Genomic DNA, 13640 nt, shown 5'->3' with positions numbered 1-13640 from the left:
TGGGAGGCCTATAGTGAAAGTGCCATACACTCACCTTTGTGCAGCTGCACATTTGGGGAAACCGTCTTTCCAGGAACATCTTGTATCACCAGGTTGGCATTGTTTGAAATCCTATGCGGAGAACGACGTCGAAAGTGACCCTCCACCCCGTGAAGGTGTACTGTGGAGAGACCACCTTTCAGCTAGCATTTCGTTTCACTCCGTTCCAAGTGTTTGCCAACCTACGTACGGTGGCTTGCGTAGAAAGTGCCCTTACACTCCATCATGTGAAACACGGTGTGGCGAAACGGTCTTTCTCCTAATATCTTGCTGCACTAAAAGAGAGCTGTCTGACAACTGTGCGGGGCCTGCAAGGTAGGTGCCGTAGAGTCACCCGTGTGAAGGCACACTCTGAGGACACGACCTTTTAGCTAACACCTAGTTTCACTCAGTTCCAAGGGCTTGAAAACCTGCGCGGGGACTGCGCGTCAAGTTCCACGTACTCAACTCCGTCAGACTTCACTCTGGGGAAGCCAACACTCAACTAACAGCTTGTATCAATCACTAGGTTAGAAGAGTTTGAGAACCTATGTGGGGAACGATGTGGAAAGTGACATATACCAGCCACTGTGAAAGAATCCTGTGGAGCAACCATCTCTCACCTAACATCCGGTGTCACAACGTTGGAGGTGTTGGAACACCTATGTGGGGGGCGGGGGGGGGGGCTATGTGGAGAGTGAAGTGCCATGTACACAAGTCAGTCAATCTGCACTCTACGGAAACCATCTTTCCACTAACCTCTGGCTCCACTAACGTGGAAGTGTTGGAAAACCCATGTGGGGCCTAGAAGGAAAGTGCCATACCCTCAACCCTGTGAAACAACACTGTGGGGAAACCATCTTTCCACTCACATCTTGTTTCACTAAGGAAGAAGTGTTGGCAAACCTGTGGGGGCTTAGGCGGAAAGTGTCATACCCTCCACTCTGTCAAGCAGCCTTTGGGGAAACCATCTTTCCACTACCATCTTATTTCACCATGTTAGAAGTGTTTGAAAAACTGCTGGGAACGAAGATTCGTCTTCAACGGAATTCTCGAGTTCCTCAGAATTCTCGATTCAGAGAAAACATACTGTGGAGAAACCATCTTTCAACTCACATCTGGTTTCTGTCAGTTAGAAGTGTTTGAAAAACTTACGCGGGCCCATGCGGAAAGGGCCGTATACCCAATCCTGCGAAACAACCCTGGAGAGTAACCAGCTTTCACCTAATGTGTGGTTTCGCTCAGTGAGAACTGTTTGAAAACCTACGCGGGGCCTACAGGGTAAGTGCCATATACTCAACCCTGTGATACAACACTGTGGGGAAAATATCTTGTAACTAGCCTGTCGTTTCACTACGTGAGAAGAGTTTGACAACCTATGCAGGGAATGATGTGGAAAGTCACATATACCAGCCATCGCAAAAGACTCCTGTGGAGAAAGCATCTTTCAACTAACATGTTTCACCAAGTTGGAAGTTTTGAGAAGCTATGCAGGGCCTCCAAGGTCACTGCCATATACTCATCTCTGGGAACCAACACGGTGGGAAAGCATCCTTTGAACTAACATCTAGTTTCACTAAGTTAGAAGGGTTTGAAAAATTATTCAGGGACTGTGCAGAAAGAAAGTGCCATATATTCAACTCTGTCAAAACGGCACTTTGGGGAAACCGTCTTTCAACTAACATCTTGTTTCTCCATGTTGGAAGCGTTTGAAAAACTGCTGGGAACGACGACGAACGTGCCATACACTCAACTCTGTGAAGTAACACTGTGGGGGAAAAACCATCGTGTGGCTAACATCTTGTTTCACTGAGTTAGAAGTGTTTGAAAACCTCGGCGGGGACTAGGTGGAAAGTGCCATATACTCAACTCTGTCAAACTGCACTTTCAACTAACGTGCAGCCTACACAAGACACGAATTACACGGAAACCCACACATATCTCACACATACCACAGTACCCAAACACACAACACACAAACCCAAAACATTTAAGGAAAACACACCACACACGGCCACCCGTGCAATACACTCAAGACACTTATATAACACACATACACACACACACACACACACACACACACACACACACACCCTGCACATTCCACACACCTGGCACGCCGCATTGGCCACCTTCCTACGACATACACACCTGCATGACACATACACCGTCTACACATGCATACATCACACACACCACATGCTCACCACACACTCACCATGCATATGCCACAGACATGTCCAACACACATCACACATGCCCCACACACCCACAGTTACCCCCCTCGCACAGTATTACCACACTCCACACATATACAGCACACGGTTTCCAAACAAACCACTGCCCGTATACCACGCATACACCCTCCACATGCACACCCCACACCCCAAACCCACGCCACTTATACGGAAGACAGATGCTCCCTCCTCTACACGTCGACTACCAGGACACCACACACACTGCACATAGAGACACAAATGTGACACATATGCCACACAGCCACATCACTCCTACACCGAACACACAACAGGGTACCAACATACCTCGCTTGACACGTGAATACCACACAAACACCTCACCCAGTCACCACATACACACCAAACCACTTACACCTCGCACAGACATCTTCCACACACTACTTACTACACCTAATACACGGACCACACATATACCCACCGTACACTACGTATAGCCCACAAACACACCCCGTATATACACCACATACATGCCAAACTCATACCGCACACAACGCACTTACACTACACAGACACCGCATCCACAATACACACACCATGAGAATCCATACATCTATGAAGTACGGACACCACGCACACCACACACACACCACACTTTTACTGCCCAAACTCCACCCGTATGCCACACCACAAAACCACACGTGCACCACATACAAAACACACATGCCATAGAAAGACCATACACGCACATACGTTCTATGCGGCGCATACCTAGCTGATATACTACAATCACAACACATATATGACCCTTGAAGACAACACAGAAGGACACATACAGCACCTCCAAAACACTGACACACCATACACACACCACATTCACCACACAAATAACATGCACAGACACAAACGTTATATACAACATACGTGCCATCCATACTTTAGAGATGTAAGATGTTAGCTGAAAGATGGCTTCTGCAATGTGCAGTTTGACAGAGGGCACGACGGGTTTCTCAAACACTTCTAACGTAGTGAAACCAGGTGTTCGTTGAACCCGTTTCCCCACAGCGTTGTTTCACAGAGTTGAGCATATGGCACTTTGGCTGTAGGCGCCGCATGGTTTGCAACCCCATGGTGACATAGTGAAGTAAAATGTCAGTTGAAGGACGGCTTCCCCAAAGTCTTTGCCAGAGTGCAGTGTAAGATACTTTCGGGGTAGGCTCCGCATAGGTTTTCAAACACTTCTAACAGTGAACCATGATGCTATTTGAAGGATGGTGTCACCGGTGTTGTTTTACAGAGTTGAGCATATGGCACTCGTTGCGTAGAACGCACGTAGGTTTTCAAACCCTTCTCACTCAGTGAAACGAGCGGTTGGTTGAAACGTGGAGACCCACAGTGTTGTTTCACAGAGTGGACTATAGGCACTTTCTGCGCAGGCCTTGCATGCATGGGTTTTCAAACACTTGTAAGTTTGTGAAACGAGAAGTCACTTCAAAGACGGTTTCCCTAGGGCGTCTCATAGAGTAAGTCCCTTTGGGGTGTAGCTCCTCATGGTTTTCAAACTGACACACGTTAGTCGGAAGATGGTGTCCCCACTGTGTTCTGTCACAGAGTGGAGCATATGGCACTCTCCTCACAGACCCTGAATAGTTTTCAAACACTTTTAAATTAGTGCAACCAGATGTTAGTTGAAATATTGTTTTAGCACACCATCGTTGTTCACCGTTGAGCGTAGAGGTATGGCACTTAACCAGTTGGCTTCTCATAGGTTTTCAGACACTTCTAGCTCAAAGAAACCACATAGAGGTTGAAAGGTGGTCTCCCCAACCGTGTTGTTTCACGGAGTTGCGTGTTTGGTACTCTCCACCCAGGCCCCGCATGTGTTTTAAACACTTGTAACCGAGTGAAAGCAGATGTTGGGAGACTGTCTCTCGACCGTGACGGTGCCCAGGGCTATGTGGCACTTTCGGTGTGATCCCCGGATGGCGTTCAAACACCTCTAACTTAGTGTAACAAGAAATTGGGTGGACGATGGGTTCCCCACAGTGTTCTGTCACAGAGTTGACTCTATGGCGCTTACCTCTAGGTCCCGCCTAGTTTTCAAGCCATTTTAACGTAGCGAAACCCGACGCTTCACTCTTTTTTTCCAGAGGTGAGTATAAGGCACTTTCCCTGTAGGCCCCGCACGTATTTACTAAGGTTTCTCACGTTGTGACACGTAGCCGTTAGTTGAATGATGGTATCCCCACGGTACTTCCTAAAGTTAGGTACAAGGCACTGGTCGGGGTAGGCCTACGGGGTTTTTCAAACACTTGTGACTTAGTGAAACAAGATGTTAGTTGAAAGATAGTTTCCCTCAAGGGCTGCCTGGTAGAGCTGAGTACATAGAGCTTTCCACCTGGGCTCCGCATAGGTCTCCAAGCGCTTCAAACTTAGTGAATAAGACGATAGGAGAAAGCTTTCCCTAAGGTGTTTCATGGTATTGCGTATGAGGCACACTCGGTGTAGGTGCTGCATTTGCTTTGAAACACTTTTAACTTGGTGAAAGAAGATGTTAGTGGCAAGATGTTTCCCTCACACTTTTCTGTTTCACAGAGTTGAGTGCATGGCACTTTCCCCGTAGGGCCCACGTAAGCTTTCCAATTCTACTTGGCGAAGCAAGAGGTTAGTTGCAAGCCGGATACCATGGGTTTTCAAACACTTCTCACTTTGTCAAATCAGATAGATGTATGTTACTTGAAAGTCGGTTTCCCCACGGTGTTGTTTCACGGAGGTGACGCTATGGCCCTTACCCTGTAGGCCCCGCCTAGGTTTTCAAAGAGTTCTCACTTACTGAAACCGGATGTTAGGTGAAAGACTCTTTCCCCGTAGTTGTTTCACAGAGCTGCGTGTAGGCGTTTCCGCCTAAGCCCCGCAGAGGTTTGCAAACGCTTCCAACCTACCGAAACAGGATTTTAGTTGGAAGGTGGTTCCCCCACAGCGTTTCATACACTTCAGCCTATGGCGCTTTCCGTTTCGTCCCCACATGGGTTTTCAAGCACTTGAAACCCTATGCGGTGAAAGCAGATGTTAGTTGGTAAAAGGCGTCACCACACTGGGGTTTCACAGCGCCGAGGACATGGCAGTGTCTTTGCGGCCCCGCAAGCGTTTGCAAACACTTCCCACTTAGTTAAACCAGATGTTATTTGAAAAGTGGTTTGTCTACAACGATCCTTGACACAGCGAGGAAAGTGCGCTTTGCTTTTTAACTTCTTTTTTAAAGTTCCTTTATTTTTTGAGACAGAGAGAGATAGAGCTGAACGGGGGAGGGTCACGGTGAGAAGGAGACACAGACTCTGAAACAGGCTCCAGGCTCTGAGCTGTCAGCACAGAGCCTGACGCGGGGCTCGAACCCACGGACCGCGAGATCATGACCTGAGCCGAAGTCAGACGCTTAACCGACCAAGCCACCCAGGCGCCCCGCTTTTTAGCTTCTATGCCTAGGATTCCAACATTTCTAACTTTGTGAAACAAACAGATGTTTCCGCACAGTGATTTTACACCGCGTTAAGTATGTGACACTTTTCATAAATAAGCCATTTATCAACTAACATCTTGCTTCGCTGAGAAGTGTTTGAAAACCTATGAGGAAAACGAGATACACTCCACGCTGAAATCTTACCGTGGAGAAACCATCCTTCAACTACCATCAGGTCTCACTATGTTAGAGGTATTCGACAACGTATGTGGGGCCTACGAATAAAGTGTCATATACTCGAGTCTGGCAAATAACACTGTGCGGAAACCATCTTCCAACCAGCATCCTGTTTCAGTACGTTAGACCCCTCTTAGCTTGAAGACCCATGTGGGGCCTACACCGAATGTGCCATGCACTCAACCCTGGGAAACAACCGTGTGGTGAAACCATCTATCCACCAACGTCGGGTTTCACCAAGTTAGAAGTGTTGGAGGGCCCGTGCGGGGCCAACACCGAAACTGCCGTATGCACGACTGTATGAAACATCTTTCAACTGGCATCTGGTATCCCTACGGTTAAAACCATCTTTGAAACCTATGCGGAGCCTATGCGGAAAGTGCCACACACTCAACTCTGCACAAGAGTCTGCTCAAACCCTCAGCCAACTAACCTCTTGTTGCACAAGGTTGGACCAGTTTGAAAACCTATGCGACACCTTCAGGGAAAGCGCCTTGTACTCAAATATGGGAAACAACAACATTTTGGGGAACCCTCCTTCAAGAAACATTCGGTTTCACTAATTTGGACGGGGTGGAAAACGTACGCGAGCAACTATGAGAGAAGCGCCATATCCTCCACTCTGTGAGACAACACTGTGGTGAAACCATCTTTCAACTACCATCTGATGTCACTAATTTGTAAGTGTTAGAAAACCCACGCGGGCAACGAGACGGAAAGCGCCATCACTCAGCTCTGTGAAACAACAGTGTGGTGAAACCATCCTTCAACTAACATCTCGTTTCACCGTTGGAAGTTTCTGTAACCATTTTCGGGGAATTACGATGAAAGTGACATAGACTTGATTGTGTGAAAGAGTGTTACGGAAAAACGGTCTTTCAACTAATATCTTGTTTCACTAACAGAAGCACTTGAAACCCTAGGCCGGGTCTATGAGGAAAGTGCCGTCTACTCAACTCTGCGAGACAACACTGAGGTGAAAACCTCTTTCCACTACCATCTGATTTCAGAAATTTAGAAAAGCTTAAAAACTGAAGAGGGACCTAGAGGAAGGTGCCATATACTCCACTCTGTGAAACAATACTGTGGGATAAAAATCTTTCCATTAACAACTTGTTTCACGGTTAGAAATGCTTTAAAACACACACTAGGGACTATGGGGAAAGTGACATATACTCGACTCTAAAGACTGCTTGTGGGGAAACCATCTTTCAACTAACTTAACGGTTTCACGTTGCTAGGCGTGTTCCAAAACCTATGCATAAAGTGCCACATAGTCAAGTCTGGCAGACAACACATCTTTCAACTAATGTCTTGTTTCACGACACTAGAAGTGGCTAAAAACCCATGCGGGGACTACAGCCAAAGTGCCCGGTACTCAACCCTGTGAAACGTTTGTGTGGTGCAAACGTCTATCAGTTAACATCTGGTTTCGCTAACTTAGTGTGCTTGAACACCCGTGCGGGGGGGCGACATCCAGAGTGCCACATACACGCCTGTCTGATACGTTGCGGGGGCAACCATCTTTCAAGGAACAGCCCATTACGCTAAGGTGGAAGCGTTTGAAAACCTGTGAGGGGCCTAAGCGGAAGGTGCCAAATACCCATCTCCCTGTGAAACAACACTGTGGGGCAACTGTCTTTCAGCTACTACCTGGTTTCACAAAGTCTGAAGTGTTTAGAAACACTTGAGTGGCCTCCCCGCAAGGTGCCATATACACGACTCTGTGAGGAGACCACTGTTCGATTAACATCCGGTTTCACTAAGGTTCAAGTGTTTGGAAAACTGTGCTTGGGATACACGAAAGTGCCATATACTCGATTCTGCGAAGCAGCAGTGTAATGAAAACAATCGTTCAACTACCATCTTGTTTCGCTAGGTTCCAAGTGTTGGAAAATCAATGCAGGGCCTATGGTGAAAGCGCCGCATCCTCAACTCTGTCACAACGCACTTTGTGGAAATGGTCTGTCCATTGACCTGTCGTGTCGCGTAGAAGTCTGTGAAGGTCTATGTGGGGAACGATGTGGAGAGTGACACGTACAGGACACTGTAGAGAATCCTGTGGAGACACCCTCTTTCAACTAACATCTTGGTGCACTAAGTTCGAAGTGTTTGAAGACCTATGCAGGGACTACGCAGAGAGTGCCATAAGCTCAACTCTGTAAAACAACAGCGTGGTGATACCATCCTCCAAATATCACCTGGGTTCACTTGTCAGACGTGTTTGAAATGCCATGCGGCCGCTACACCGAGTGTATCTTACATTGCACTGTGTCAAACAACACTTGGAGGAAGCCGTCCTCCAACTCACATCTTATTTCCCTAAGTTTGATGTGTTTGAAAACCATGCGGGGCCCACAACGAAAGTGCCATATACTCAACTCCGAGAACAGACACGATGGTGACACAGTCTTTCTCCGAGCATCTGGATTCGCGAGGTTACAAGGGTTTGAAAAGACGGGGGGAGGGGGCTTAGGTGCATAGCACCATAGGCTCAACTCTGTGAGACAACATGGGAGAAACTGACTTTGAACTAAAAGCTGGGCCACTAAGTTAGAAGTGTTTGAAACCCCTGGGGGGGGGGGGGGCCTCTGAAGACCGTGCCGTATACTCGACTCTGTGAAACAACACTGTGGGAAAACGATCTTCGACTACCAGCTGGTTTCTCTAAGTGAGCAGTGTGTGGAAATCCTGTGCTCTCATAGGATTGCCTAATCGCAAGGTGCCCTATACTCAACTGTGTGAATACCAGTGTGGTGAAAGGATCGTTCCACTACTATCTGGTTTCACTGTTACAAGTGTTTGAAAACACATGCGGGGCCCATGTGGCTAGCGCCATACGCGCCACTCAATCAAACAACACTGTGGTGAAACCACCTTTCAATTAACTTCTCACTGAGCGTGGTTGCAAGGGTTAGGAAACCTAAGTGTGGGCCACACGGAGAGTGCCATACGGTCAAGTCTGTGAAACAACACTGGGGAAACCATCGTTCAACTACCATCTGGTTTCCCTAGGGTAGAAGTCTTTGAACACCCACGGGAAGCCTAACGGTTAAGTGCCGTGCACTCAACTGTGAGAGACAATGGTGTGGCAAAACGATCTTTCAACTAACATCTGGTTTCCCTGCTTCAAGCCTGTTTGAAAACTATCCAGGGTCTATGAGGAAAGTGCCATAGTTTCAACTCCGAGACACAACACAGTCGGGGGAAACCCTCTTCCAACTAACACGTTGTTTCAGTAAGTTAGAAGTGTTTGGAAACCACGCGGAGATGACACCGAAAGCGCCACCAACTCATCTCTGTGAGACCCTGTGGAGGAACCATCTTTCAACTGACATCTCATTTCACAAAGTGACAGGCGTTTGAAAACCCATGTAGGGCCTGCGCCGAAAGTGCCACCTAGTCAACTCTGTGAAACAACACTGCGGGGACTCCACCTTTCAACTAAACTCTCGTTTCACTTAGAAGTGTTTGAGGACCGTATGCGGTTCTACGTAGAAAGTGCCATGTGCTCAACTCTGTAAAACAACACGGTGGGGAAACCACCCTTCAAATACCATCTGGGCTCCCCTGTTAGAAGTGTTTGAAAACTTCTGCAGCGCCGACACCGCAAGAATCATACACTCCACTCTGTCAAACAACACCTGGGGAAGCCGTCCTCCAACTCACATTTTAATTCACTATGTTAGATGTAGATGCAAACCATGTGGGGCCTAGTCCGAAAGTGCCATATGCTCAACTCTGTGAAACGGCACTGCGGGGGGAAAGATCTTTCTTCTAGCCTCTGGTTTCACTAGGTTACAAGTGTCTGAGAAGACCCACGGGACCTAGGCGCGTAGACCATGCACTCAACTCTGTGACACAACACTGTGGTGAATCCATGTTGCAGCTAACTGCTCTTCACTCAGAAGTGGTTGAAAACCTATGCCATTTCTACAAAGAAAGTGTCATATGCTCAACTCTGCACAACACGACTGCGGTGAAACCGTCTTTCAAATAACATCCGGGTTCAGTTCGTAGGAGTGTTTCGAAACTTGCCGGGGGTGGGGGTTGGGGGGGGGGGGCTTAGGCGGAAAGTGCCATCTGCTCCACTGTCAATTTTTTTTAGGGAAACCGTCTTCCAACTAATATCTTGTTTCACCATGTTAGACGTACGTGAAAAACGTTGCTAGGAACAATGAGGAAAGTGCCATGTTCTCGACTCTGTGAAAACACACTGTGGAGAGAACCGTCTTTTCAACTAACCCCTTGTTTGCCTAAGTTAGAAGAGTTTGAAAACGTATGCAGACGTGGACGGTGAGTGCCATATACTCGGCTATGGGGAAAAACACGGTGGGGAAAACACCTTTCAACTGACATCTCAGTTCACTAAGGCAGACGTGTTTGAAAACCTATGGAGGCGTATGTAGAAAGGGACGTACACTCAACTCTGTGACACAACCTTGCGGGGAAAGCATCTTCCAACTACCATGTGGTTTCACTAAGTTGGAAGTGTTTGAGAAGCATCCGGAGACTACAACGAAACTGCCGTATACTCAGCTCTCTGAGACGCTGTGGGGGAAAACCATCTTTCCAATCACATCTCGTTTCACAATGCTAGAAGTGTTTGACAACCTATGCAGGGCCTATGCGGAAAGTGCCATACACTCAACTCTGTGAGACAACACTGTGGGTCTCCACGTTTCACCTAACCGCTCGTTTCGCTTAGTGAGAAGGGCTCGAAAACCTACGTGGGTACTACGCAGAGAGGGCCCTGTGCGCAACTCTGTATGTAAAACAACACTGTGGTGAAACCCTCCTTCCGACAGCATCTGGGTTCCCTCGCTAGAAGTGTTTGGAAAGCTACGCGGAGCCTAGCCCGAAAGTATCTCCCACTGCGCTCTGGCAGATAACACTTGGTGAATGAAAGCCGTCGTTCCGCTGACATCTCGCTTCGCTAAGGTACACGTAGCTCCAAACGTTGCGGGGCCTACAACGAGAGTGCCATATACTGAACCCTGTGAGACGACACTGTGGGGACACAATCTGTCTCCTAGCATGTGGTTTCACTAAGCCACACGTGTTTCATAAGGCTCGCAGGCGCCTAGCGCACGGGACCGTACGCTCTCAACTCTAGGAAACAACACTGTGGGGAAACCGTCCTTCAACTACCATGTGGTTTCTCTAAGGTAGAAGGGTTTGAAAACCTACGAGAAGCCTAACTGTTGAGCGCCGTCTACTCAACTGTGAGAAACGATGGTGTGCTGAAACGAGCACTCAACTAGCACCTGGTTTCACTAACTTAAGAGTGTTCGGAAACTGTTGGGGGTCTACGCGGCAAGGGCCCTACCCTCAACTCTGTGAGACACTGGGGGGAGACCACTTTTCAAATGGCAGCTCGTTTGCCAAAGTGTCAAGGGCTTCAAGACCCATGCGGGGCCTGCGACGAAAGTGCCGTAGAGTCAACTCTGTGAAACAACACCGTGGAGACGCCACCTTTCAACACACCTCTCGTTTCCCTTACTGAGAAGAGTTTCAGAAACGAGGGGCTTCCTACGCAGAAAGCGCCATGTGCTCAACTCTGTAAAACAACACTGTGGTGAAACCATCCTTCAAATAGCATCTGGGTTCCCTTGTTAGACGTGTTTGAAAAGCGATGCGGAGCTCACACCAAAAGTATGAGACACCCCACTCTGTCAGACAACACCTGCGGTGTGTGTGGGGGGAGGGGGGAGGGCGGAGAAGCCGTCCTTCAACTAACAGCTTACTTCACTATGTTACCTGTGGCTGCAAACCGTTCGTGCGGGGCCTACAGCGAAAGTGCCATACACTCAACTCTGTGAAACAACACTGTGGGGAGACCGTTTCAACTAACACGTGGTTTCACTAAGTTAGAAGTGTTTGAGAAACCCGTCGGGGCCTAAGCACAACGTGCTATATGTGTGTGTATATATATATATATATATATGTATATACACAGAGCACTGTCCCACTGCACATTGCAGGAGCCATCTTCTGGCTAACAGCTTGCATCACTAACGTAGAAGTGTTTGAAACCCTCTGTGGGGAGCCAGGGGGAAAGTGACATATACTCGACTGTGGGAGAGAATACTGTGGACTGACATCACGTTTCACTGGGCAGAGGTGTCTGAAAACCCATTCGGGGCCTATGACGAAGGTGCCATATACGCGACTCTGTCGAGAGGCACTTTGGGGAAACCACCTTTCAAATAACATCCCGTATCGCTAAGTTAGATTTGCCGGAAATCCTCTGCGGGCAAAGAAGGGGCAAGTGACATTTACTCGGCATTGTGAGAAAGTCCTGTGGAGAAGCCATCTTGCAACTAACATCTTGGCTCACTGAGGGAGAACTGTTTGAAAACCTATGCGGCGCCCACATGTAAGGTCAGTGCCACAAACTCGGCTCTGTGAAGGAACATCTTGTATCGCTAAGTTAGACCAGCAGTTTGAACAAACGCCTATCGTGGGGCCTCAGTGGAAGGTGTCATATACTCGACTCGGGCAAACTGCACTTTGGAGGAACGCTTTCCACTCACCTCTGGTTCCACTAACTTGGAAGTGTTTGCAATCCCATGTGGGGCCTAGACCCTCAGCGCTGTGAAACAACACTGTTGGGGAAACCGTCTTTCAACTACATTGGGTTTCACCAGGTAAGAAGCGTGTGAAGGAAGCCTGTGGGGGCTTTATGCGGCGCGTGCCACTCAACTCTGTCAAAGGTTTGCCCTTCGGGGAAACCATCCTTCACCTGACATCTTGTATCACTAAGTCAGAAGCGTTTGAAAACCTATGCAGGGCACGATGTGGAAAGTGATATGTACTCGATACTCTGAAAGAATCCTGCAGAGAAACCATCTCTCAGCTGACATCTTGTTTGACTAAGTTGCAAGAGTTTGAAAGCGTATGCAGACGTACACGGCAAGTGCTCTGTCCTCGACTGTGTGAAACAAAACCGTGGAGGGCGGAAGGGGGGGGGGGTGAGGAAACACCTTTCAGCCAACATCTCCTTTCCCTAAGTGGGAAGAGGCGGAACAGTGATGGGAGGCCTATAGTGAAAGTGCCATACACTCACCTTTGTGCAGCTGCACATTTGGGGAAACCGTCTTTCCAGGAACATCTTGTATCACCAGGTTGGCATTGTTTGAAATCCTATGCGGAGAACGACGTCGAAAGTGACCCTCCACCCCGTGAAGGTGTACTGTGGAGAGACCACCTTTCAGCTAGCATCTCGTTTCACTCCGTTCCAAGTGTTTGCCAACCTACGTACGGTGGCTTGCGTAGAAAGTGCCCTTACACTCCATCATGTGAAACACGGTGTGGCGAAACGGTCTTTCTCCTAATATCTTGCTGCACTAAAAGAGAGCTGTCTGACAACTGTGCGGGGCCTGCAAGGTAGGTGCCGTAGAGTCACCCGTGTGAAGGCACACTCTGAGGACACGACCTTTTAGCTAACACCTAGTTTCACTCAGTTCCAAGGGCTTGAAAACCTGCGCGGGGACTGCGCGTCAAGTTCCACGTACTCAACTCCGTCAGACTTCACTCTGGGGAAGCCAACACTCAACTAACAGCTTGTATCAATCACTAGGTTAGAAGAGTTTGAGAACCTATGTGGGGAACGATGTGGAAAGTGACATATACCAGCCACTGTGAAAGAATCCTGTGGAGCAACCATCTCTCACCTAACATCCGGTGTCACAACGTTGGAGGTGTTGGAACACCTATGTGGGGGGCGGGGG

Source organism: Panthera onca, chromosome A1 (assembly GCF_046562875.1).
Source record: "Panthera onca isolate mPanOnc1 chromosome A1, mPanOnc1 haplotype 2, whole genome shotgun sequence".
Classification (NCBI taxonomy): Eukaryota; Metazoa; Chordata; class Mammalia; order Carnivora; family Felidae; genus Panthera; species Panthera onca.
Note: the sequence above shows the minus strand (reverse complement) of the source record.